The following is a 17,152-nucleotide window of genomic DNA, read 5'->3' on the forward strand; positions in this document are numbered from 1 at the left end:
GACCCTTAAGTTCCCTGACCGGGAATCGAACACTGGCCGCCGTGGTGAAAGCACCGAATTCTAGCCACTAGACCACCAGGGAGACTCTTAAAAGAGGATTGCCTCAGCAAGGGCTTTTTTTCTTGCGTGTCTGAACTGGAGGATGGGAGATTGCATGCCTTCCTCGCAAATAAAACCCACCACTCGCTCACCCTTCGATAGCTCAGTTGGTAGAGCGGAGGACTGTAGGTCAAAAGCGGTTAGAAATCCTTAGGTCGCTGGTTCAAATCCGGCTCGAAGGAGGGATGTTTTGGCCTAAAATTGTGGCCTATCTGGTGACAATGCAGCTCTCTCATCAGGCAGACCCCCATTTTAAGAGAGGTCTCAAAACAGATTTCACTGACCGGGAATCGAACCCGGGCCGCGGCGGTGAGAGCGCCGAATCCTAGCCACTAGACCACCAGGGAGAGCTTGGCTTCCTCTGCTCGCTGTCAAAGATGAGGACCAAGTTGCAAAACGAAGCAAGGCAAAGGCAGAGCTTCCCACTGACCCTTAAGTTCCCTGACCGGGAATCGAACACTGGCCGCCGCGGTGAAAGCACCGAATTCTAGCCACTAGACCACCAGGGAGACTCTTAAAAGAGGATTGCCTCAGCAAGGGCTTTTTTTCTTGCGTGTCTGAACTGGAGGATGGGAGATTGCATGCCTTCCTCGCAAATAAAACCCACCACTCGCTCACCCTTCGATAGCTCAGTTGGTAGAGCGGAGGACTGTAGGTCAAAAGCGGTTAGAAATCCTTAGGTCGCTGGTTCAAATCCGGCTCGAAGGAGGGATGTTTTGGCCTAAAATTGTGGCCTATCTGGTGACAATGCAGCTCTCTCATCAGGCAGACCCCCATTTTAAGAGAGGTCTCAAAACAGATTTCACTGACCGGGAATCGAACCCGGGCCGCGGCGGTGAGAGCGCCGAATCCTAGCCACTAGACCACCAGGGAGAGCTTGGCTTCCTCTGCTCGCTGTCAAAGATGAGGACCAAGTTGCAAAACGAAGCAAGGCAAAGGCAGAGCTTCCCACTGACCCTTAAGTTCCCTGACCGGGAATCGAACACTGGCCGCCGCGGTGAAAGCACCGAATTCTAGCCACTAGACCACCAGGGAGACTCTTAAAAGAGGATTGCCTCAGCAAGGGCTTTTTTTCTTGCGTGTCTGAACTGGAGGATGGGAGATTGCATGCCTTCCTCGCAAATAAAACCCACCACTCGCTCACCCTTCGATAGCTCAGTTGGTAGAGCGGAGGACTGTAGGTCAAAAGCGGTTAGAAATCCTTAGGTCGCTGGTTCAAATCCGGCTCGAAGGAGGGATGTTTTGGCCTAAAATTGTGGCCTATCTGGTGACAATGCAGCTCTCTCATCAGGCAGACCCCCATTTTAAGAGAGGTCTCAAAACAGATTTCACTGACCGGGAATCGAACCCGGGCCGCGGCGGTGAGAGCGCCGAATCCTAGCCACTAGACCACCAGGGAGAGCTTGGCTTCCTCTGCTCGCTGTCAAAGATGAGGACCAAGTTGCAAAACGAAGCAAGGCAAAGGCAGAGCTTCCCACTGACCCTTAAGTTCCCTGACCGGGAATCGAACACTGGCCGCCGCGGTGAAAGCACCGAATTCTAGCCACTAGACCACCAGGGAGACTCTTAAAAGAGGATTGCCTCAGCAAGGGCTTTTTTTCTTGCGTGTCTGAACTGGAGGATGGGAGATTGCATGCCTTCCTCGCAAATAAAACCCACCACTCGCTCACCCTTCGATAGCTCAGTTGGTAGAGCGGAGGACTGTAGGTCAAAAGCGGTTAGAAATCCTTAGGTCGCTGGTTCAAATCCGGCTCGAAGGAGGGATGTTTTGGCCTAAAATTGTGGCCTATCTGGTGACAATGCAGCTCTCTCATCAGGCAGACCCCCATTTTAAGAGAGGTCTCAAATCAGATTTCACTGACCGGGAATCGAACCCGGGCCGCGGCGGTGAGAGCGCCGAATCCTAGCCACTAGACCACCAGGGAGAGCTTGGCTTCCTCTGCTCGCTGTCAAAGATGAGGACCAAGTTGCAAAACGAAGCAAGGCAAAGGCAGAGCTTTCGACTGACCATTAAGTTCCCTGAGCGGGAATTGAACCCGGGCCGCGGCGGTGAAAGCGCCGAATCCTAGCCACTAGACCACCAGGGAGAGCTTGGCTTCCTCTGCTCGCTGTCAAAGATGAGGACCAAGTTGCAAGGCAAAGGCAGAGCTTTCCACTGACCCTTAAGTTCCCTGACCGGGAATCGAACCCGGGCCGCTGGGGTTAGAGTTCCGAATCCTAGCCACTAGACCACCAGGGAGACTCTTAAAAGGGGATTGCCTCAGCAAGGGCTTTTTTTCTTGCGTGTCTGAACTGGAGGATGGGAGATCGCATGCCTTCCTCGCAAATAAAACCTGCCACTCGCTCACCCTTCGATAGCTCAGTTGGTAGAGCGGAGGACTGTAGGTCAAAAGCGGTTAGACATCCTTAGGTTGCTGGTTCAAATCCGGCTCGAAGGAGGGATGTTTTGGCCTAAAAATGTGGCCTATCTGGCGACAATGCAGCTCTCTCAGCAGGCAGACCCCCATTTTGAGAGAGGTCTCAAAACAGATTTCCCTGACCGGGAATTGAACCCGGGCCGCGGCGGTGAGAGCGCCGAATCCTAGCCACTAGACCACCAGGGAGAGCTTGGCTTCCTCTGCTCGCTGTCAAAGATGAGGACCAAGTTGCAAAACGAAGCAAGGCAAAGGCAGAGCTTTCCACTGACCCTTAAGTTCCCTGACCAGGAATCGAACCTGGGCCGCGGCGGTGAAAGCGCCGAATCCTAGCCACTAGACCACCAGGGAGACTCTTAAAAGAGGATTGCCTCAGCAAGGGCTTTTTTTCCTGCGTGTCTGAACTGGAGAATGGGAGATCGCATGCCTTCCTCGCAGATAAAACCTTCCACTCGCTCACCCTTCGATAGCTCAGTTGGTAGAGTGGAGGACTGTAGGTCAAAAGCGGTTAGACATCCTTAGGTCGCTGGTTCAAATCCAGCTCGAAGGAGGAATGTTTTGGCCTAAAAATAAGGCCTATCTGGCGACAATGCAGCTCTCTCAGCAGGCAGACCCCCATTTTAAGAGATGTCTCAAAACAGATTTCCCTGACCGAAATCGAACCCGCGCTGCGGCATTGAGAGCGCCGAATCCTAGCCACTAGACCACCAGGGAGAGCTTGGCTTCCTCTGCTCGCTGTCAAAGATGAGGACCAAGTTGCAAGGCAAAGGCAGAGCTTTCCACTGACCCTTAAGTTCCCTGACCGGGAATCGAACCCGGGCCGCAGCGGTGAGAGCGCCGAATCCTAGCCACTAGACCACCAGGGAGAGCTTGGCTTCCTCTGCTCGCTGTCAAAGATGAGGACCAAGTTGCAAAACGAAGCAAGGCAAAGGCAGAGCTTTCCACTGACCCTTAAGTTCCCTGACCAGGAATCGAACCCGGGCCGCTGGGGTTAGAGTTCCGAATCCTAGCCACTAGACCACCAGGGAGACTCTTAAAAGGGGATTGCCTCAGCAAGGGCTTTTTTTCTTGCGTGTCTGAACTGGAGGATGGGAGATCGCATGCCTTCCTCGCAAATAAAACCTGCCACTCGCTCACCCTTCGATAGCTCAGTTGGTAGAGCGGAGGACTGTAGGTCAAAAGCGGTTAGACATCCTTAGGTTGCTGGTTCAAATCCGGCTCGAAGGAGGGATGTTTTGGCCTAAAAATGTGGCCTATCTGGCGACAATGCAGCTCTCTCAGCAGGCAGACCCCCATTTTGAGAGAGGTCTCAAAACAGATTTCCCTGACCGGGAATTGAACCCGGGCCGCGGCGGTGAGAGCGCCGAATCCTAGCCACTAGACCACCAGGGAGAGCTTGGCTTCCTCTGCTCGCTGTCAAAGATGAGGACCAAGTTGCAAAACGAAGCAAGGCAAAGGCAGAGCTTTCCACTGACCCTTAAGTTCCCTGACCAGGAATCGAACCTGGGCCGCGGCGGTGAAAGCGCCGAATCCTAGCCACTAGACCACCAGGGAGACTCTTAAAAGAGGATTGCCTCAGCAAGGGCTTTTTTTCCTGCGTGTCTGAACTGGAGAATGGGAGATCGCATGCCTTCCTCGCAGATAAAACCTTCCACTCGCTCACCCTTCGATAGCTCAGTTGGTAGAGTGGAGGACTGTAGGTCAAAAGCGGTTAGACATCCTTAGGTCGCTGGTTCAAATCCAGCTCGAAGGAGGAATGTTTTGGCCTAAAAATAAGGCCTATCTGGCGACAATGCAGCTCTCTCAGCAGGCAGACCCCCATTTTAAGAGATGTCTCAAAACAGATTTCCCTGACCGAAATCGAACCCGCGCTGCGGCATTGAGAGCGCCGAATCCTAGCCACTAGACCACCAGGGAGAGCTTGGCTTCCTCTGCTCGCTGTCAAAGATGAGGACCAAGTTGCAAGGCAAAGGCAGAGCTTTCCACTGACCCTTAAGTTCCCTGACCGGGAAACGAACCCGGGCCGCAGCGGTGAGAGCGCCGAATCCTAGCCACTAGACCACCAGGGAGACTCTTAAAAGAGGATTGCCTCAGCAAGGGCTTTTTTTCTTGCGTGTCTGAACCGGAGGATGGGAGATCGCATGCCTTCCTCGCAAATAAAACCTGCCACTCGCTCACCCTTCGATAGCTCAGTTGGTAGAGCGGAGGACTGTAGGTCAAAAGCGGTTAGAAATCCTTAGGTCGCTGGTTAAATTCCGGCTCGAAGGAGGGATGTTTTGGCCTAAAAATGTGGCCTATCTGGCGACAATGCAGCTCTCTCATCAGGCAGACCCCCATTTTAAGAGAGGTCTCAAAACAGATTTCTCTGACCGGGAATCGAACCCAGGCCACGGCGGTGAGAGCGCCGAATCCTAGCCACTAGACCACCAGGGAGACTCTTAAAAGAGGATTGCCTCAGCAAGGGCTTTTTTTCTTGCGTGTCTGAACTGGAGGATGGGAGATTGCATGCCTTCCTCGCAAATAAAACCCACCACTCGCTCACCCTTCGATAGCTCAGTTGGTAGAGCGGAGGACTGTAGGTCAAAAGCGGTTAGAAATCCTTAGGTCGCTGGTTCAAATCCGGCTCGAAGGAGGGATGTTTTGGCCTAAAATTGTGGCCTATCTGGCGACAATGCAGCTCTCTCATCAGGCAGACCCCCATTTTAAGAGAGGTCTCATAACAGATTTCACTGACCGGGAATCGAACCCGGGCTGCGGCGGTGAGAGCGCCGAATCCTAGCCACTAAGCCACCAGGGAGAGCTTGGCTTCCTCTGCTCGCTGTCAAAGATGAGGACCAAGTTGCAAAACGAAGCAAGGCAAAGGCAGAGCTTCCCACTGACCCTTAAGTTCCCTGACCGGGAATCGAACACTGGCCGCCGCGGTGAAAGCACCGAATTCTAGCCACTAGACCACCAGGGAGACTCTTAAAAGAGGATTGCCTCAGCAAGGGCTTTTTTTCTTGCGTGTCTGAACTGGAGGATGGGAGATTGCATGCCTTCCTCGCAAATAAAACCCACCACTCGCTCACCCTTCGATAGCTCAGTTGGTAGAGCGGAGGACTGTAGGTCAAAAGCGGTTAGAAATCCTTAGGTCGCTGGTTCAAATCCGGCTCGAAGGAGGGATGTTTTGGCCTAAAAATGTGGCCTATCTGGCGACAATGCAGCTCTCTCATCAGTCAGACCCCCATTTTAAGAGAGGTCTCAAAACAGATTTCCCTGACCGGGAATCGAACCCGGGCCGCGGCGGTGAGAGCGCCGAATCCTAGCCACTAGACCACCAGGGAGAGCTTGGCTTCCTCTGCTCGCTGTCAAAGATGAGGACCAAGTTGCAAAATGAAGCAAGGCAAAGGCAGAGCTTTCCACTGACCCTTAAGTTCCCTGACCGGGAATCGAACCCAGGCCGCGGCGGTGAAAGCGCCGAATCCTAGCCACTAGACCACCAGGGAGAGCTTGGCTTCCTCTGCTCGCTGTCAAAGATGAGGACCAAGTTGCAAGGCAAAGGCAGAGCTTTCCACTGACCCTTAAGTTCCCTGACCGGGAATCGAACCCGGGCCGCGGCGGTGAGAGCGCCGAATCCTAGCCACTAGACCACCAGGGAGACTCTTAAAAGAGGATTGCCTCAGCAAGGGCTTTTTTTCTTGCGTGTCTGAACCGGAGGATGGGAGATCGCATGCCTTCCTCGCAAATAAAACCTGCCACTCGCTCACCCTTCGATAGCTCAGTTGGTAGAGCGGAGGACTGTAGGTCAAAAGCGGTTAGAAATCCTTAGGTCGCTGGTTAAATTCCGGCTCGAAGGAGGGATGTTTTGGCCTAAAAATGTGGCCTATCTGGCGACAATGCAGCTCTCTCATCAGGCAGACCCCCATTTTAAGAGAGGTCTCAAAACAGATTTCCCTGACCAGGAATCGAACCCTGGCCGCAGCGGTGAGGGTGCCGAATCCTAGCCACTAGACCACCAGGGAGAGCTTGGCTTCCTCTGCTCGCTGTCAAAGATGAGGACCAAGTTGCAAAACGAAGCAAGGCAAAGCATTCCACTGACCCTTAAGTTCCCTGACCGGGAATCGAACCCAGGCCGCGGCGGTGAAAGCGCCGAATCCTAGCCACTAGACCACCAGGGAGAGCTTGGCTTCCTCTGCTCGCTGTCAAAGATGAGGACCAAGTTGCAAGGCAAAGGCAGAGCTTTCCACTGACCCTTAAGTTCCCTGACCAGGAATCGAACCCGGGCCGTGGCGGTGAGAGCGCCGAATCCTAGCCACTAGACCACCAGGGAGACTCTTAAAAGAGGATTGCCTCAGCAAGGGCTTTTTTTCTTGCGTGTCTGAACTGGAGGATGGGAGATCGCATGCCTTCCTCGCAAATAAAACCTGCCACTCGCTCACCCTTCGATAGCTGAGTTGGTGGAGCGGAGGACTGTAGGTCAAAAGCGGTTAGAAATCCTTAGGTCGCTGGTTCATATCCGGCTCGAAGGAGGGATGTTTTGGCCTAAAAATGTGGCCTATCTGGCGACAATGCAGCTCTTTCAGCAGGCAGACCCCCATTTTAAGAGAGGTCTCAAAACAGATTTCCCTGACCGGGAATCGACCCCGGGCCGCGGCGGTGAGAGCGCCGAATCCTAGCCACTAGACCACCAGGGAGAGCTTGGCTTCCTCTGCTCGCTGTCAAAGATGAGGACCAAGTTGCAAGGCAAAGGCAGAGCTTTCCAGTGACTCTTAAGTACCCTGACCGGGAATCGAACCCGGGCCGCGGCGGTGAAAGCGCCGAACCCTAGCCACTAGACCACCAGGGAGACTCTTAAAAGAGGATTGCCTCAGCAAGGGCTTTTTTTCTTGCGTGTCTGAACCGGAGGATGGGAGATCGCATGCCTTCCTCGCAAATAAAACCTGCCACTCGCTCACCCTTCGATAGCTCAGTTGGTAGAGCGGAGGACTGTAGGTCAAAAGCGGTTAGAAATCCTTAGGTCGCTGGTTAAATTCCGGCTCGAAGGAGGGATGTTTTGGCCTAAAAATGTGGCCTATCTGGCGACAATGCAGCTCTCTCATCAGTCAGACCCCCATTTTAAGAGAGGTCTCAAAACAGATTTCCCTGACCGGGAATCGAACCCGGGCCGCGGCAAGAGCGCCGAATCCTAGCCACTAGACCACCAGGGAGAGCTTGGCTTCCTCTGCTCGCTGTCAAAGATGAGGACCAAGTTGCAAGGCAAAGGCAGAGCTTTCCACTGACCCTTAAGTTCGAACCCAGGCCGCGGCGGTGAAAGCACCGAATCCTAGCCTCTAGACCACCAGGGAGACTCTTAAAAGAGGATTGCCTCAGCAAGGGCTTTTTTTCTTGCGTGTCTGAACTGGAGGATGGGAGATCGCATGCCTTCCTCGCAAATAAAACCTGCAACTCGCTCACCCTTCGATAGCTCAGTTGGTGGAGCGGAGGACTGTAGGTCAAAAGCGGTTAGAAATCCTTAGGTCGCTGGTTCATATCCGGCTCGAAGGAGGGATGTTTTGGCCTAAAAATGTTACCTATCTGGCGACAATGCAGCTCTTTCAGCAGGCAGACCCCCATTTTAAGAGAGGTCTCAAAACAGATTTCCCTGACCGGGAATTGAACCCGGGCCGCGGCGGTGAGAGCGCCGAATCCTAGCCACTAGACCACCAGGGAGACTCTTAAAAGAGGATTGCCTCAGCAAGTGCTTTTTTTCTTGCGTGTCTGAACTGGAGGATGGGAGATCGCATGCCTTCCTCGCAAATAAAACCTGCCATTCGCTCAACCTTCGATAGCTCAGTTGGTAGAGCGGAGGACTGTAGGTCAAAAGCGGTTAGAAATCCTTAGGTCGCTGGTTAAATTCCGGCTCGAAGGAGGGATGTTTTGGCCTAAAAATGTGGCCTATCTGGCGACAATGCAGCTCTCTCATCAGGCAGACCCCCATTTTAAGAGAGGTCTCAAAACAGATTTCCCTGACCAGGAATCGAACCCTGGCCGCAGCGGTGAGGGCGCCGAATCCTAGCCACTAGACCACCAGGGAGAGCTTGGCTTCCTCTGCTCGCTGTCAAAGATGAGGACCAAGTTGCAAAACGAAGCAAGGCAAAGCATTCCACTGACCCTTAAGTTCCCTGACCGGGAATCGAACCCGGGCCGCGGCGGTGAAAGCGCCGAATCCTAGCCACTAGACCACCAGGGAGAGCTTGGCTTCCTCTGCTCGCTGTCAAAGATGAGGACCAAGTTGCAAGGCAAAGGCAGAGCTTTAAACTGACCCTTAAGTTCCCTGACCGGGAATCGAACCCAGGCCGCGAAAGCGCCGAATCCTAGCCACTAGACCACCAGGGAGAGCTTGGCTTCCTCTGCTCGCTGTCAAAGATGAGGACCAAAGCAAGGCAAAGCTTTCCACTGACCCTTAAGTTGCCTGACCGGGAATCGAACCCGGGCCGCGGCGGTGAAAGCGCCGAATCCTAGCCACTAGACCACCAGGGAGAGCTTGGCTTCCTCTGCTCGCTGTCAAAGATGAGGACCAAGTTGCAAAACGAAGCAAGGCAAAGCTTTCCACTGACCCTTAAGTTCCCTGACTGGGAATCGAACCCGGGCCGCGGCGGTGAGAGCGCCGAATCCTAGCCACTAGACCACCAGGGAGACTCTTAAATGAGGATTGCCTCAGCAAGGGCTTTTTTTCTTGCGTGTCTGAACTGGAGGATGGGAGATCGCATGCCTTCCTCGCAAATAAAACCCGCCACTCGCTCACCCTTCGATAGCTCAGTTGGTAGAGCGGAGGACTGTAGGTCAAAAGCGGTTAGAAATCCTTAGGTCGCTGGTTCAAATCCGGCTCGAAGGAGGGATGTTTTGGCCTAAAAATGTGGCCTATCTGGCGACAATGCAGCTCTCTCATCAGTCAGACCCCCATTTTAAGAGAGGTCTCAAAACAGATTTCCCTGACCGGGAATCGAACCCGGGCCGCGGCGGTGAGAGCGCCGAATCCTAGCCACTAGACCACAAGGGAGAGCTTGGCTTCCTCTGCTCGCTGTCAAAGATGAGGACCAAGTTGCAAAATGAAGCAAGGCAAAGGCAGAGCTTTCCACTGACCCTTAAGTTCCCTGACCGGGAATAGAACCCGGGCCGCAGCGGTGAAAGCGCCGAATCCTAGCCACTAGCCCACCAGGGAGAGCTTGGCTTCATCTGCTTGCTGTCAAAGATGAGGACCAAGTTGCAAAACGAAGCAAGGCAAAGCATTCCACTGACCCTTAAGTTCCCTGACCGGGAATCGAACCCGGGCGGCAGCGGTGAAAGCGCCGAATCCTAGCCACTAGACCACCAGGGAGAGCTTGGCTTCCTCTGCTCGCTGTCAAAGATGAGGACCAAGTTGCAAGGCAAAGGCAGAGCTTTCCACTGACCCTTAAGTTCCCTGACCGGGAATTGAACCTGGGCCGCGGCGGTGAGAGCGCCGAATCCTAGCCACTAGACCACCAGGGAGACTCTTAAAAGAGGATTGCCTCAGCAAGGGCTTTTTTTCTTGCGTGTCTGAACTGGAGGATGGGAGATCGCATGCCTTCCTCGCAAATAAAACCTGCCACTCGCTCACCCTTCGATAGCTCAGTTGGTGGAGCGGAGGACTGTAGGTCAAAAGCGGTTAGAAATCCTTAGGTCGCTGGTTCATATCCAGCTCGAAGGTGGGATTTTTTGGCCTAAAAATGTGGCCTATCTGGCGACAATGCAGCTCTTTCAGCAGGCAGACCCCCATTTTAAGAGAGGTCTCAAAACAGATTTCCCTGACCGGGAATCGAACCCGGGCCGCGGCAGTGAGAGCGCCGAATCCTAGCCACTAGACCACCAGGGAGAGCTTGGCTTCCTCTGCTCGCTGTCAAAGATGAGGACCAAGTTGCAAAATGAAGCAAGGCAAAGGTAGAGCTTTCCACTGACCCTTAAGTTCCCTGACCGGGAATCGAACCCAGGCCGCGGCGGTGAAAGCGCCGAATCCTAGCCACTAGACCACCAGGGAGAGCTTGGCTTCCTCTGCTCGCTGTCAAAGATGAGGACCAAGTTGCAAAACGAAGCAAGGCAAAGCTTTCCACTGACCCTTAAGTTCCCTGACCGGGAATCGAACCCGGGCCGCGGCGGTGAAAGCGCCGAATCCTAGCCACTAGACCACCAGGGAGAGCTTGGCTTCCTCTGCTCGCTGTCAAAGATGAGGACCAAGTTGCAAGGCAAAGGCAGAGCTTTCCACTGACCCTTAAGTTCTCTGACCGGGAATCGAACCCAGGCCGCGGCGGTGAAAGCACCGAATCCTAGCCTCTAGACCACCAGGGAGACTCTTAAAAGAGGATTGCCTCAGCAAGGGCTTTTTTTCTTGCGTGTCTGAACTGGAGGATGGGAGATCGCATGCCTTCCTCGCAAATAAAACCTGCCACTCGCTCACCCTTCGATAGCTCAGTTGGTGGAGTGGAGGACTGTAGGTCAAAAGCGGTTAGAAATCCTTAGGTCGCTGGTTCATATCCGGCTCGAAGGAGGGATGTTTTGGCCTAAAAATGTGGCCTATCTGGCGACAATGCAGCTCTTTCAGCAGGCAGACCCCCATTTTAAGAGAGGTCTCAAAACAGATTTCCCTGACCGGGAATTGAACCCGGGCCGCGGCGGTGAGAGCGCCGAATCCTAGCCACTAGACCACCAGGGAGACTCTTAAAACAGGATTGCCTCAGCAAGTGCTTTTTTTCTTGCGTGTCTGAACTGGAGGATGGGAGATCGCATGCCTTCCTCGCAAATAAAACCTGCAACTCGCTCACCCTTCGATAGCTCAGTTGGTGGAGCGGAGGACTGTAGGTCAAAAGCGGTTAGAAATCCTTAGGTCGCTGGTTCATATCCGGCTCGAAGGAGGGATGTTTTGGCCTAAAAATGTGGCCTATCTGGCGACAATGCAGCTCTTTCAGCAGGCAGACCCCCATTTTAAGAGAGGTCTCAAAACAGATTTCCCTGACCGGGAATTGAACCCGGGCCGCGGCGGTGAGAGCCCCGAATCCTAGCCACTAGACCACCAGGGAGACTCTTAAAACAGGATTGCCTCAGCAAGTGCTTTTTTTCTTGCGTGTCTGAACTGGAGGATGGGAGATCGCATGCCTTCCTCGCAAATAAAACCTGCCACTCGCTCACCCTTCGATAGCTCAGTTGGTGGAGCGGAGGACTGTAGGTCAAAAGCGGTTAGAAATCCTTAGGTCGCTGGTTCATATCCGGCTCGAAGGAGGGATGTTTTGGCCTAAAAATGTGGCCTATCTGGCGACAATGCAGCTCTCTCAGCAGGCAGACCCCCATTTTAAGAGAGGTCTCAAAACAGATTTCCCTGACCGGGAATCGAACCCGGGCCGCGGCGGTGAGAGCACCGAATCCTAGCCACTAGACCACCAGGGAGAGCTTGGCTTCCTCTGCTCGCTGTCAAAGATGAGGACCAAATTGCAAAACGAAGCAAGGCAAAGCTTTCCATTGACCCTTAAGTTCCCTGACCGGGAATCGAACCAGGGCCGCGGCGGTGAAAGCTCCGAATCCTAGCCACTAGACCACCAGGGAGAGCTTGGCTTCCTCTGCTCGCTGTCAAAGATGAGGACCAAGTTGCAAGGCAAAGGCAGAGGCAGAGCTTTCCACTGACCCTTAAGTTCTCTGACCGGGAATCGAACCCAGGCCGCGGCGGTGAAAGCACCGAATCCTAGCCTCTAGACCACCAGGGAGACTCTTAAAAGAGGATTGCCTCAGCAAGGGCTTTTTTTCTTGCGTGTCTGAACTGGAGGATGGGAGATCGCATGCCTTCCTCGCAAATAAAACCTGCCACTCGCTCACCCTTCGATAGCTCAGTTGGTGGAGCGGAGGACTGTAGGTCAAAAGCGGTTAGAAATCCTTAGGTCGCTGGTTCATATCCGGCTCGAAGGAGGGATGTTTTGGCCTAAAAATGTGGCCTATCTGGCGACAATGCAGCTCTTTCAGCAGGCAGACCCCCATTTTAAGAGAGGTCTCAAAACAGATTTCCCTGACCGGGAATTGAACCCGGGCCGCGGCGGTGAGAGCGCCGAATCCTAGCCACTAGACCACCAGGGAGACTCTTAAAACAGGATTGCCTCAGCAAGTGCTTTTTTTCTTGCGTGTCTGAACTGGAGGATGGGAGATCGCATGCCTTCCTCGCAAATAAAACCTGCAACTCGCTCACCCTTCGATAGCTCAGTTGGTGGAGCGGAGGACTGTAGGTCAAAAGCGGTTAGAAATCCTTAGGTCGCTGGTTCATATCCGGCTCGAAGGAGGGATGTTTTGGCCTAAAAATGTGGCCTATCTGGCGACAATGCAGCTCTTTCAGCAGGCAGACCCCCATTTTAAGAGAGGTCTCAAAACAGATTTCCCTGACCGGGAATTGAACCCGGGCCGCGGCGGTGAGAGCGCCGAATCCTAGCCACTAGACCACCAGGGAGACTCTTAAAAGAGGATTGCCTCAGCAAGTGCTTTTTTTCTTGCGTGTCTGAACTGGAGGATGGGAGATCGCATGCCTTCCTCGCAAATAAAACCTGCCATTCACTCAACCTTCGATAGCTCAGTTGGTAGAGCGGAGGACTGTAGGTCAAAAGCGGTTAGAAATCCTTAGGTCGCTGGTTCAACTCCGGCTCGAAGGAGGGATGTTTTGGCCTAAAAATGTGGCCTATCTGGCGACAATGCAGCTCTCTCAGCAGGCAGACCCCCATTTTAAGAGAGGTCTCAAAACAGATTTCCCTGACCGGGAATCGAACCCGGGCCGCGGCGGTGAGAGCACCGAATCCTAGCCACTAGACCACCAGGGAGAGCTTGGCTTCCTCTGCTCGCTGTCAAAGATGAGGACCAAGTTGCAAAATGAAGCAAGGCAAAGGCAGAGCTTTCCACTGACCCTTAAGTTCCCTGACCGGGAATCGAACCCAGGCCGCGGCGGTGAAAGCGCCGAATCCTAGCCACTAGACCACCAGGGAGAGCTTGGCTTCCTCTGCTCGCTGTCAAAGATGAGGACCAAATTGCAAAACGAAGCAAGGCAAAGCTTTCCACTGACCCTTAAGTTCCCTGACCGGGTATCGAACCCGGGCCGCGGCGGTGAAAGCTCCGAATCCTAGCCACTAGACCACCATGGAGAGCTTGGCTTCCTCTGCTCGCTGTCAAAGATGAGGACCAAGTTGCAAGGCAAAGGCAGAGCTTTCCACTGACCCTTAAGTTCTCTGACCGGGAATCGAACCCAGGCCGCGGCGGTGAAAGCACCGAATCCTAGCCTCTAGACCACCAGGGAGACTCTTAAAAGAGGATTGCCTCAGCAAGGGCTTTTTTTCTTGCGTGTCTGAACTGGAGGATGGGAGATCGCATGCCTTCCTCGCAAATAAAACCTGCCACTCGCTCACCCTTCGATAGCTCAGTTGGTGGAGCGGAGGACTGTAGGTCAAAAGCGGTTAGAAATCCTAAGGTCGCTGGTTCATATCCGGCTCGAAGGAGGGATGTTTTGGCCTAAAAATGTGGCCTATCTGGCGACAATGCAGCTCTTTCAGCAGGCAGACCCCCATTTTAAGAGAGGTCTCAAAACAGATTTCCCTGACCGGGAATTGAACCCGGGCCGCGGCGGTGAGAGCGCCGAATCCTAGCCACTAGACCACCAGGGAGACTCTTAAAACAGGATTGCCTCAGCAAGTGCTTTTTTTCTTGCGTGTCTGAACTGGAGGATGGGAGATCGCATGCCTTCCTCGCAAATAAAACCTGCAACTCGCTCACCCTTCGATAGCTCAGTTGGTGGAGCGGAGGACTGTAGGTCAAAAGCGGTTAGAAATCCTTAGGTCGCTGGTTCAACTCCGGCTCGAAGGAGGGATGTTTTGGCCTAAAAATGTGGCCTATCTGGCGACAATGCAGCTCTCTCAGCAGGCAGACCCCCATTTTAAGAGAGGTCTCAAAACAGATTTCCCTGACCGGGAATCGAACCCGGGCCGCGGCGGTGAGAGCACCGAATCCTAGCCACTAGACCATCAGGGAGAACTTGGCTTCCTCTGCTCGCTGTCAAAGATGAGGACCAAGTTGCAAAATGAAGCAAGGCAAAGGCAGAGCTTTCCACTGACCCTTAAGTTCCCTGACCGGGAATCGAACCCAGGCCGCGGCGGTGAAAGGGCCGAATCCTAGCCACTAGACCACCAGGGAGAGCTTGGCTTCCTCTGCTCGCTGTCAAAGATGAGGACCAAATTGCAAAACGAAGCAAGGCAAAGCTTTCCACTGACCCTTAAGTTCCCTGACCGGGAATCGAACCCGGGCCGCGGCGGTGAAAGCTCCGAATCCTAGCCACTAGACCACCATGGAGAGCTTGGCTTCCTCTGCTCGCTGTCAAAGATGAGGACCAAGTTGCAAGGCAAAGGCAGAGCTTTCCACTGACCCTTAAGTTCTCTGACCGGGAATCGAACCCAGGCCGCGGCGGTGAAAGCACCGAATCCTAGCCTCTAGACCACCAGGGAGACTCTTAAAAGAGGATTGCCTCAGCAAGGGCTTTTTTTCTTGCGTGTCTGAACTGGAGGATGGGAGATCGCATGCCTTCCTCGCAAATAAAACCTGCCACTTGCTCACCCTTCGATAGCTCAGTTGGTGGAGCGGAGGACTGTAGGTCAAAAGCGGTTAGAAATCCTTAGGTCGCTGGTTCATATCCGGCTCGAAGGAGGGATGTTTTGGCCTAAAAATGTGGCCTATCTGGCGACAATGCAGCTCTTTCAGCAGGCAGACCCCCATTTTAAGAGAGGTCTCAAAACAGATTTCCCTGACCGGGAATTGAACCCGGGCCGCGGCGGTGAGAGCTCCGAATCCTAGCCACTAGACCACCAGGGAGACTCTTAAAACAGGATTGCCTCAGCAAGTGCTTTTTTTCTTGCGTGTCTGAACTGGAGGATGGGAGATCGCATGCCTTCCTCGCAAATAAAACCTGCCATTCGCTCAACCTTCGATAGCTCAGTTGGTAGAGCGGAGGACTGTAGGTCAAAAGCGGTTAGAAATCCTTAGGTCGCTGGTTCAACTCCGGCTCGAAGGAGGGATGTTTTGGCCTAAAAATGTGGCCTATCTGGCGACAATGCAGCTCTCTCAGCAGGCAGACCCCCATTTTAAGAGAGGTCTCAAAACAGATTTCCCTGACCGGGAATTGAACCCGGGCCGCGGCGGTGAGAGCGCCGAATTCTAGCCACTAGACCACCAGGGAGACTCTTAAAACAGGATTGCCTCAGCAAGTGCTTTTTTTCTTGCGTGTCTGAACTGGAGGATGGGAGATCGCATGCCTTCCTCGCAAATAAAACCTGCCACTCGCTCACCCTTCGGTAGCTCAGTTGGTAGAGCGGAGGACTGTAGGTCAAAAGTGGTTAGAAATCCTTAGGTCGCTGGTTCAAATCCGGCTCGAAGGAGGGATGTTTTGGCCTAAAAATGTGGCCTATCTGGCGACAATGCAGCTCTCTCATCAGTCAGACCCCCATTTTAAGAGAGGTCTCAAAACAGATTTCCCTGACCGGGAATTGAACCCGGGCCGCGGCGGTGAGAGCGCCGAATCCTAGCCACTAGACCACCAGGGAGACTCTTAAAAGAGGATTGCCTCAGCAAGTGCTTTTTTTCTTGCGTGTCTGAACTGGAGGATGGGAGATCGCATGCCTTCCTCGCAAATAAAACCTGCCATTCGCTCAACCTTCGATAGCTCAGTTGGTAGAGCGGAGGACTGTAGGTCAAAAGCGGTTAGAAATCCTTAGGTCGCTGGTTCAACTCCGGCTCGAAGGAGGGATGTTTTGGCCTAAAAATGTGGCCTATCTGGCGACAATGCAGCTCTCTCAGCAGGCAGACCCCCATTTTAAGAGAGGTCTCAAAACAGATTTCCCTGACCGGGAATGGAACCCGGGCCGCGGCGGTGAGAGCACCGAATCCTAGCCACTAGACCACCAGGGAGAGCTTGGCTTCCTCTGCTCGCTGTCAAAGATGAGGACCAAGTTGCAAAATGAAGCAAGGCAAAGGCAGAGCTTTCCACTGACCCTTAAGTTCCCTGACCGGGAATCGAACCCAGGCCGCGGCGGTGAAAGCGCCGAATCCTAGCCACTAGACCACCAGGGAGAGCTTGGCTTCCTCTGCTCGCTGTCAAAGATGAGGACCAAATTGCAAAACGAAGCAAGGCAAAGCTTTCCACTGACCCTTAAGTTCCCTGACCGGGTATCGAACCCGGGCCGCGGCGGTGAAAGCTCCGAATCCTAGCCACTAGACCACCATGGAGAGCTTGGCTTCCTCTGCTCGCTGTCAAAGATGAGGACCAAGTTGCAAGGCAAAGGCAGAGCTTTCCACTGACCCTTAAGTTCTCTGACCGGGAATCGAACCCAGGCCGCGGCGGTGAAAGCACCGAATCCTAGCCTCTAGACCACCAGGGAGACTCTTAAAAGAGGATTGCCTCAGCAAGGGCTTTTTTTCTTGCGTGTCTGAACTGGAGGATGGGAGATCGCATGCCTTCCTCGCAAATAAAACCTGCAACTCGCTCACCCTTCGATAGCTCAGTTGGTGGAGCGGAGGACTGTAGGTCAAAAGCGGTTAGAAATCCTTAGGTCGCTGGTTCATATCCGGCTCGAAGGAGGGATGTTTTGGCCTAAAAATGTGGC

At 53.6% G+C, this 17,152-nt stretch overlaps 73 non-coding genes across 73 annotated transcripts; 29 read left to right on the forward strand and 44 right to left on the reverse strand.

Annotated features, from left to right (window-relative positions):
- The first annotated feature begins 191 nt into the window (after nt 1-191).
- trnay-gua (transfer RNA tyrosine (anticodon GUA)) lies at nt 192-281 on the forward strand. Its single transcript is given in 2 exon segments — nt 192-228; nt 246-281. It is a non-coding gene; the product is annotated as a tRNA-Tyr (tRNA).
- Nucleotides 282-374: 93 nt separating this feature from the next.
- Nucleotides 375-446, reverse strand: trnae-cuc (transfer RNA glutamic acid (anticodon CUC)). Its single transcript has one exon. It is a non-coding gene; the product is annotated as a tRNA-Glu (tRNA).
- Nucleotides 447-717: 271 nt separating this feature from the next.
- trnay-gua (transfer RNA tyrosine (anticodon GUA)) lies at nt 718-807 on the forward strand. Its single transcript is given in 2 exon segments — nt 718-754; nt 772-807. It is a non-coding gene; the product is annotated as a tRNA-Tyr (tRNA).
- Nucleotides 808-900: 93 nt separating this feature from the next.
- trnae-cuc (transfer RNA glutamic acid (anticodon CUC)) lies at nt 901-972 on the reverse strand. Its single transcript has one exon. It is a non-coding gene; the product is annotated as a tRNA-Glu (tRNA).
- A 271-nt stretch (nt 973-1,243) lies between these two features.
- Nucleotides 1,244-1,333, forward strand: trnay-gua (transfer RNA tyrosine (anticodon GUA)). Its single transcript is given in 2 exon segments — nt 1,244-1,280; nt 1,298-1,333. It is a non-coding gene; the product is annotated as a tRNA-Tyr (tRNA).
- Nucleotides 1,334-1,426: 93 nt separating this feature from the next.
- trnae-cuc (transfer RNA glutamic acid (anticodon CUC)) lies at nt 1,427-1,498 on the reverse strand. Its single transcript has one exon. It is a non-coding gene; the product is annotated as a tRNA-Glu (tRNA).
- A 271-nt stretch (nt 1,499-1,769) lies between these two features.
- trnay-gua (transfer RNA tyrosine (anticodon GUA)) lies at nt 1,770-1,859 on the forward strand. Its single transcript is given in 2 exon segments — nt 1,770-1,806; nt 1,824-1,859. It is a non-coding gene; the product is annotated as a tRNA-Tyr (tRNA).
- Nucleotides 1,860-1,952: 93 nt separating this feature from the next.
- On the reverse strand, nt 1,953-2,024 carry trnae-cuc (transfer RNA glutamic acid (anticodon CUC)). The gene has a single exon. It is a non-coding gene; the product is annotated as a tRNA-Glu (tRNA).
- Nucleotides 2,025-2,114: 90 nt separating this feature from the next.
- Nucleotides 2,115-2,186, reverse strand: trnae-uuc (transfer RNA glutamic acid (anticodon UUC)). Its single transcript has one exon. It is a non-coding gene; the product is annotated as a tRNA-Glu (tRNA).
- Nucleotides 2,187-2,447: 261 nt separating this feature from the next.
- trnay-gua (transfer RNA tyrosine (anticodon GUA)) lies at nt 2,448-2,537 on the forward strand. Its single transcript is given in 2 exon segments — nt 2,448-2,484; nt 2,502-2,537. It is a non-coding gene; the product is annotated as a tRNA-Tyr (tRNA).
- Nucleotides 2,538-2,630: 93 nt separating this feature from the next.
- On the reverse strand, nt 2,631-2,702 carry trnae-cuc (transfer RNA glutamic acid (anticodon CUC)). The gene has a single exon. It is a non-coding gene; the product is annotated as a tRNA-Glu (tRNA).
- Nucleotides 2,703-2,792: 90 nt separating this feature from the next.
- trnae-uuc (transfer RNA glutamic acid (anticodon UUC)) lies at nt 2,793-2,864 on the reverse strand. Its single transcript has one exon. It is a non-coding gene; the product is annotated as a tRNA-Glu (tRNA).
- A 109-nt stretch (nt 2,865-2,973) lies between these two features.
- Nucleotides 2,974-3,063, forward strand: trnay-gua (transfer RNA tyrosine (anticodon GUA)). Its single transcript is given in 2 exon segments — nt 2,974-3,010; nt 3,028-3,063. It is a non-coding gene; the product is annotated as a tRNA-Tyr (tRNA).
- A 244-nt stretch (nt 3,064-3,307) lies between these two features.
- On the reverse strand, nt 3,308-3,379 carry trnae-cuc (transfer RNA glutamic acid (anticodon CUC)). Its single transcript has one exon. It is a non-coding gene; the product is annotated as a tRNA-Glu (tRNA).
- A 271-nt stretch (nt 3,380-3,650) lies between these two features.
- On the forward strand, nt 3,651-3,740 carry trnay-gua (transfer RNA tyrosine (anticodon GUA)). The gene is given in 2 exon segments: nt 3,651-3,687; nt 3,705-3,740. It is a non-coding gene; the product is annotated as a tRNA-Tyr (tRNA).
- A 93-nt stretch (nt 3,741-3,833) lies between these two features.
- Nucleotides 3,834-3,905, reverse strand: trnae-cuc (transfer RNA glutamic acid (anticodon CUC)). Its single transcript has one exon. It is a non-coding gene; the product is annotated as a tRNA-Glu (tRNA).
- Nucleotides 3,906-3,995: 90 nt separating this feature from the next.
- trnae-uuc (transfer RNA glutamic acid (anticodon UUC)) lies at nt 3,996-4,067 on the reverse strand. The gene has a single exon. It is a non-coding gene; the product is annotated as a tRNA-Glu (tRNA).
- A 109-nt stretch (nt 4,068-4,176) lies between these two features.
- trnay-gua (transfer RNA tyrosine (anticodon GUA)) lies at nt 4,177-4,266 on the forward strand. Its single transcript is given in 2 exon segments — nt 4,177-4,213; nt 4,231-4,266. It is a non-coding gene; the product is annotated as a tRNA-Tyr (tRNA).
- A 244-nt stretch (nt 4,267-4,510) lies between these two features.
- On the reverse strand, nt 4,511-4,582 carry trnae-cuc (transfer RNA glutamic acid (anticodon CUC)). Its single transcript has one exon. It is a non-coding gene; the product is annotated as a tRNA-Glu (tRNA).
- A 109-nt stretch (nt 4,583-4,691) lies between these two features.
- trnay-gua (transfer RNA tyrosine (anticodon GUA)) lies at nt 4,692-4,781 on the forward strand. The gene is given in 2 exon segments: nt 4,692-4,728; nt 4,746-4,781. It is a non-coding gene; the product is annotated as a tRNA-Tyr (tRNA).
- Nucleotides 4,782-4,874: 93 nt separating this feature from the next.
- trnae-cuc (transfer RNA glutamic acid (anticodon CUC)) lies at nt 4,875-4,946 on the reverse strand. The gene has a single exon. It is a non-coding gene; the product is annotated as a tRNA-Glu (tRNA).
- A 109-nt stretch (nt 4,947-5,055) lies between these two features.
- On the forward strand, nt 5,056-5,145 carry trnay-gua (transfer RNA tyrosine (anticodon GUA)). Its single transcript is given in 2 exon segments — nt 5,056-5,092; nt 5,110-5,145. It is a non-coding gene; the product is annotated as a tRNA-Tyr (tRNA).
- A 436-nt stretch (nt 5,146-5,581) lies between these two features.
- Nucleotides 5,582-5,671, forward strand: trnay-gua (transfer RNA tyrosine (anticodon GUA)). Its single transcript is given in 2 exon segments — nt 5,582-5,618; nt 5,636-5,671. It is a non-coding gene; the product is annotated as a tRNA-Tyr (tRNA).
- Nucleotides 5,672-5,764: 93 nt separating this feature from the next.
- Nucleotides 5,765-5,836, reverse strand: trnae-cuc (transfer RNA glutamic acid (anticodon CUC)). Its single transcript has one exon. It is a non-coding gene; the product is annotated as a tRNA-Glu (tRNA).
- Nucleotides 5,837-5,926: 90 nt separating this feature from the next.
- Nucleotides 5,927-5,998, reverse strand: trnae-uuc (transfer RNA glutamic acid (anticodon UUC)). The gene has a single exon. It is a non-coding gene; the product is annotated as a tRNA-Glu (tRNA).
- Nucleotides 5,999-6,078: 80 nt separating this feature from the next.
- trnae-cuc (transfer RNA glutamic acid (anticodon CUC)) lies at nt 6,079-6,150 on the reverse strand. Its single transcript has one exon. It is a non-coding gene; the product is annotated as a tRNA-Glu (tRNA).
- Nucleotides 6,151-6,259: 109 nt separating this feature from the next.
- trnay-gua (transfer RNA tyrosine (anticodon GUA)) lies at nt 6,260-6,349 on the forward strand. The gene is given in 2 exon segments: nt 6,260-6,296; nt 6,314-6,349. It is a non-coding gene; the product is annotated as a tRNA-Tyr (tRNA).
- Nucleotides 6,350-6,598: 249 nt separating this feature from the next.
- trnae-uuc (transfer RNA glutamic acid (anticodon UUC)) lies at nt 6,599-6,670 on the reverse strand. Its single transcript has one exon. It is a non-coding gene; the product is annotated as a tRNA-Glu (tRNA).
- Nucleotides 6,671-6,750: 80 nt separating this feature from the next.
- Nucleotides 6,751-6,822, reverse strand: trnae-cuc (transfer RNA glutamic acid (anticodon CUC)). The gene has a single exon. It is a non-coding gene; the product is annotated as a tRNA-Glu (tRNA).
- Nucleotides 6,823-7,114: 292 nt separating this feature from the next.
- trnae-cuc (transfer RNA glutamic acid (anticodon CUC)) lies at nt 7,115-7,186 on the reverse strand. The gene has a single exon. It is a non-coding gene; the product is annotated as a tRNA-Glu (tRNA).
- An 80-nt stretch (nt 7,187-7,266) lies between these two features.
- On the reverse strand, nt 7,267-7,338 carry trnae-uuc (transfer RNA glutamic acid (anticodon UUC)). The gene has a single exon. It is a non-coding gene; the product is annotated as a tRNA-Glu (tRNA).
- A 109-nt stretch (nt 7,339-7,447) lies between these two features.
- trnay-gua (transfer RNA tyrosine (anticodon GUA)) lies at nt 7,448-7,537 on the forward strand. The gene is given in 2 exon segments: nt 7,448-7,484; nt 7,502-7,537. It is a non-coding gene; the product is annotated as a tRNA-Tyr (tRNA).
- Nucleotides 7,538-7,946: 409 nt separating this feature from the next.
- trnay-gua (transfer RNA tyrosine (anticodon GUA)) lies at nt 7,947-8,036 on the forward strand. Its single transcript is given in 2 exon segments — nt 7,947-7,983; nt 8,001-8,036. It is a non-coding gene; the product is annotated as a tRNA-Tyr (tRNA).
- A 93-nt stretch (nt 8,037-8,129) lies between these two features.
- trnae-cuc (transfer RNA glutamic acid (anticodon CUC)) lies at nt 8,130-8,201 on the reverse strand. The gene has a single exon. It is a non-coding gene; the product is annotated as a tRNA-Glu (tRNA).
- A 109-nt stretch (nt 8,202-8,310) lies between these two features.
- trnay-gua (transfer RNA tyrosine (anticodon GUA)) lies at nt 8,311-8,400 on the forward strand. The gene is given in 2 exon segments: nt 8,311-8,347; nt 8,365-8,400. It is a non-coding gene; the product is annotated as a tRNA-Tyr (tRNA).
- A 249-nt stretch (nt 8,401-8,649) lies between these two features.
- On the reverse strand, nt 8,650-8,721 carry trnae-uuc (transfer RNA glutamic acid (anticodon UUC)). The gene has a single exon. It is a non-coding gene; the product is annotated as a tRNA-Glu (tRNA).
- A 218-nt stretch (nt 8,722-8,939) lies between these two features.
- trnae-uuc (transfer RNA glutamic acid (anticodon UUC)) lies at nt 8,940-9,011 on the reverse strand. Its single transcript has one exon. It is a non-coding gene; the product is annotated as a tRNA-Glu (tRNA).
- An 84-nt stretch (nt 9,012-9,095) lies between these two features.
- trnae-cuc (transfer RNA glutamic acid (anticodon CUC)) lies at nt 9,096-9,167 on the reverse strand. Its single transcript has one exon. It is a non-coding gene; the product is annotated as a tRNA-Glu (tRNA).
- A 109-nt stretch (nt 9,168-9,276) lies between these two features.
- On the forward strand, nt 9,277-9,366 carry trnay-gua (transfer RNA tyrosine (anticodon GUA)). The gene is given in 2 exon segments: nt 9,277-9,313; nt 9,331-9,366. It is a non-coding gene; the product is annotated as a tRNA-Tyr (tRNA).
- Nucleotides 9,367-9,459: 93 nt separating this feature from the next.
- Nucleotides 9,460-9,531, reverse strand: trnae-cuc (transfer RNA glutamic acid (anticodon CUC)). The gene has a single exon. It is a non-coding gene; the product is annotated as a tRNA-Glu (tRNA).
- A 246-nt stretch (nt 9,532-9,777) lies between these two features.
- On the reverse strand, nt 9,778-9,849 carry trnae-uuc (transfer RNA glutamic acid (anticodon UUC)). The gene has a single exon. It is a non-coding gene; the product is annotated as a tRNA-Glu (tRNA).
- An 80-nt stretch (nt 9,850-9,929) lies between these two features.
- On the reverse strand, nt 9,930-10,001 carry trnae-cuc (transfer RNA glutamic acid (anticodon CUC)). The gene has a single exon. It is a non-coding gene; the product is annotated as a tRNA-Glu (tRNA).
- Nucleotides 10,002-10,110: 109 nt separating this feature from the next.
- On the forward strand, nt 10,111-10,200 carry trnay-gua (transfer RNA tyrosine (anticodon GUA)). The gene is given in 2 exon segments: nt 10,111-10,147; nt 10,165-10,200. It is a non-coding gene; the product is annotated as a tRNA-Tyr (tRNA).
- Nucleotides 10,201-10,293: 93 nt separating this feature from the next.
- Nucleotides 10,294-10,365, reverse strand: trnae-cuc (transfer RNA glutamic acid (anticodon CUC)). The gene has a single exon. It is a non-coding gene; the product is annotated as a tRNA-Glu (tRNA).
- Nucleotides 10,366-10,455: 90 nt separating this feature from the next.
- On the reverse strand, nt 10,456-10,527 carry trnae-uuc (transfer RNA glutamic acid (anticodon UUC)). The gene has a single exon. It is a non-coding gene; the product is annotated as a tRNA-Glu (tRNA).
- Nucleotides 10,528-10,611: 84 nt separating this feature from the next.
- trnae-uuc (transfer RNA glutamic acid (anticodon UUC)) lies at nt 10,612-10,683 on the reverse strand. Its single transcript has one exon. It is a non-coding gene; the product is annotated as a tRNA-Glu (tRNA).
- A 261-nt stretch (nt 10,684-10,944) lies between these two features.
- trnay-gua (transfer RNA tyrosine (anticodon GUA)) lies at nt 10,945-11,034 on the forward strand. The gene is given in 2 exon segments: nt 10,945-10,981; nt 10,999-11,034. It is a non-coding gene; the product is annotated as a tRNA-Tyr (tRNA).
- Nucleotides 11,035-11,127: 93 nt separating this feature from the next.
- On the reverse strand, nt 11,128-11,199 carry trnae-cuc (transfer RNA glutamic acid (anticodon CUC)). The gene has a single exon. It is a non-coding gene; the product is annotated as a tRNA-Glu (tRNA).
- Nucleotides 11,200-11,308: 109 nt separating this feature from the next.
- trnay-gua (transfer RNA tyrosine (anticodon GUA)) lies at nt 11,309-11,398 on the forward strand. The gene is given in 2 exon segments: nt 11,309-11,345; nt 11,363-11,398. It is a non-coding gene; the product is annotated as a tRNA-Tyr (tRNA).
- A 93-nt stretch (nt 11,399-11,491) lies between these two features.
- On the reverse strand, nt 11,492-11,563 carry trnae-cuc (transfer RNA glutamic acid (anticodon CUC)). The gene has a single exon. It is a non-coding gene; the product is annotated as a tRNA-Glu (tRNA).
- Nucleotides 11,564-11,672: 109 nt separating this feature from the next.
- Nucleotides 11,673-11,762, forward strand: trnay-gua (transfer RNA tyrosine (anticodon GUA)). Its single transcript is given in 2 exon segments — nt 11,673-11,709; nt 11,727-11,762. It is a non-coding gene; the product is annotated as a tRNA-Tyr (tRNA).
- A 93-nt stretch (nt 11,763-11,855) lies between these two features.
- Nucleotides 11,856-11,927, reverse strand: trnae-cuc (transfer RNA glutamic acid (anticodon CUC)). The gene has a single exon. It is a non-coding gene; the product is annotated as a tRNA-Glu (tRNA).
- Nucleotides 11,928-12,350: 423 nt separating this feature from the next.
- trnay-gua (transfer RNA tyrosine (anticodon GUA)) lies at nt 12,351-12,440 on the forward strand. The gene is given in 2 exon segments: nt 12,351-12,387; nt 12,405-12,440. It is a non-coding gene; the product is annotated as a tRNA-Tyr (tRNA).
- A 93-nt stretch (nt 12,441-12,533) lies between these two features.
- Nucleotides 12,534-12,605, reverse strand: trnae-cuc (transfer RNA glutamic acid (anticodon CUC)). Its single transcript has one exon. It is a non-coding gene; the product is annotated as a tRNA-Glu (tRNA).
- A 109-nt stretch (nt 12,606-12,714) lies between these two features.
- Nucleotides 12,715-12,804, forward strand: trnay-gua (transfer RNA tyrosine (anticodon GUA)). The gene is given in 2 exon segments: nt 12,715-12,751; nt 12,769-12,804. It is a non-coding gene; the product is annotated as a tRNA-Tyr (tRNA).
- Nucleotides 12,805-12,897: 93 nt separating this feature from the next.
- On the reverse strand, nt 12,898-12,969 carry trnae-cuc (transfer RNA glutamic acid (anticodon CUC)). The gene has a single exon. It is a non-coding gene; the product is annotated as a tRNA-Glu (tRNA).
- Nucleotides 12,970-13,078: 109 nt separating this feature from the next.
- Nucleotides 13,079-13,168, forward strand: trnay-gua (transfer RNA tyrosine (anticodon GUA)). Its single transcript is given in 2 exon segments — nt 13,079-13,115; nt 13,133-13,168. It is a non-coding gene; the product is annotated as a tRNA-Tyr (tRNA).
- A 93-nt stretch (nt 13,169-13,261) lies between these two features.
- Nucleotides 13,262-13,333, reverse strand: trnae-cuc (transfer RNA glutamic acid (anticodon CUC)). Its single transcript has one exon. It is a non-coding gene; the product is annotated as a tRNA-Glu (tRNA).
- A 90-nt stretch (nt 13,334-13,423) lies between these two features.
- trnae-uuc (transfer RNA glutamic acid (anticodon UUC)) lies at nt 13,424-13,495 on the reverse strand. The gene has a single exon. It is a non-coding gene; the product is annotated as a tRNA-Glu (tRNA).
- A 600-nt stretch (nt 13,496-14,095) lies between these two features.
- trnae-cuc (transfer RNA glutamic acid (anticodon CUC)) lies at nt 14,096-14,167 on the reverse strand. Its single transcript has one exon. It is a non-coding gene; the product is annotated as a tRNA-Glu (tRNA).
- A 109-nt stretch (nt 14,168-14,276) lies between these two features.
- Nucleotides 14,277-14,366, forward strand: trnay-gua (transfer RNA tyrosine (anticodon GUA)). The gene is given in 2 exon segments: nt 14,277-14,313; nt 14,331-14,366. It is a non-coding gene; the product is annotated as a tRNA-Tyr (tRNA).
- Nucleotides 14,367-14,459: 93 nt separating this feature from the next.
- trnae-cuc (transfer RNA glutamic acid (anticodon CUC)) lies at nt 14,460-14,531 on the reverse strand. Its single transcript has one exon. It is a non-coding gene; the product is annotated as a tRNA-Glu (tRNA).
- A 90-nt stretch (nt 14,532-14,621) lies between these two features.
- On the reverse strand, nt 14,622-14,693 carry trnae-uuc (transfer RNA glutamic acid (anticodon UUC)). Its single transcript has one exon. It is a non-coding gene; the product is annotated as a tRNA-Glu (tRNA).
- A 417-nt stretch (nt 14,694-15,110) lies between these two features.
- trnay-gua (transfer RNA tyrosine (anticodon GUA)) lies at nt 15,111-15,200 on the forward strand. Its single transcript is given in 2 exon segments — nt 15,111-15,147; nt 15,165-15,200. It is a non-coding gene; the product is annotated as a tRNA-Tyr (tRNA).
- Nucleotides 15,201-15,293: 93 nt separating this feature from the next.
- Nucleotides 15,294-15,365, reverse strand: trnae-cuc (transfer RNA glutamic acid (anticodon CUC)). The gene has a single exon. It is a non-coding gene; the product is annotated as a tRNA-Glu (tRNA).
- Nucleotides 15,366-15,474: 109 nt separating this feature from the next.
- Nucleotides 15,475-15,564, forward strand: trnay-gua (transfer RNA tyrosine (anticodon GUA)). Its single transcript is given in 2 exon segments — nt 15,475-15,511; nt 15,529-15,564. It is a non-coding gene; the product is annotated as a tRNA-Tyr (tRNA).
- Nucleotides 15,565-15,657: 93 nt separating this feature from the next.
- On the reverse strand, nt 15,658-15,729 carry trnae-cuc (transfer RNA glutamic acid (anticodon CUC)). Its single transcript has one exon. It is a non-coding gene; the product is annotated as a tRNA-Glu (tRNA).
- Nucleotides 15,730-15,838: 109 nt separating this feature from the next.
- trnay-gua (transfer RNA tyrosine (anticodon GUA)) lies at nt 15,839-15,928 on the forward strand. The gene is given in 2 exon segments: nt 15,839-15,875; nt 15,893-15,928. It is a non-coding gene; the product is annotated as a tRNA-Tyr (tRNA).
- Nucleotides 15,929-16,021: 93 nt separating this feature from the next.
- Nucleotides 16,022-16,093, reverse strand: trnae-cuc (transfer RNA glutamic acid (anticodon CUC)). The gene has a single exon. It is a non-coding gene; the product is annotated as a tRNA-Glu (tRNA).
- A 109-nt stretch (nt 16,094-16,202) lies between these two features.
- trnay-gua (transfer RNA tyrosine (anticodon GUA)) lies at nt 16,203-16,292 on the forward strand. The gene is given in 2 exon segments: nt 16,203-16,239; nt 16,257-16,292. It is a non-coding gene; the product is annotated as a tRNA-Tyr (tRNA).
- Nucleotides 16,293-16,385: 93 nt separating this feature from the next.
- Nucleotides 16,386-16,457, reverse strand: trnae-cuc (transfer RNA glutamic acid (anticodon CUC)). Its single transcript has one exon. It is a non-coding gene; the product is annotated as a tRNA-Glu (tRNA).
- Nucleotides 16,458-16,547: 90 nt separating this feature from the next.
- Nucleotides 16,548-16,619, reverse strand: trnae-uuc (transfer RNA glutamic acid (anticodon UUC)). Its single transcript has one exon. It is a non-coding gene; the product is annotated as a tRNA-Glu (tRNA).
- A 417-nt stretch (nt 16,620-17,036) lies between these two features.
- On the forward strand, nt 17,037-17,126 carry trnay-gua (transfer RNA tyrosine (anticodon GUA)). Its single transcript is given in 2 exon segments — nt 17,037-17,073; nt 17,091-17,126. It is a non-coding gene; the product is annotated as a tRNA-Tyr (tRNA).
- Nucleotides 17,127-17,152: the final 26 nt, after the last annotated feature.

Source organism: Osmerus eperlanus, chromosome 27, assembly GCF_963692335.1.
Source record: "Osmerus eperlanus chromosome 27, fOsmEpe2.1, whole genome shotgun sequence".
Taxonomy (NCBI): domain Eukaryota; kingdom Metazoa; phylum Chordata; class Actinopteri; order Osmeriformes; family Osmeridae; genus Osmerus; species Osmerus eperlanus.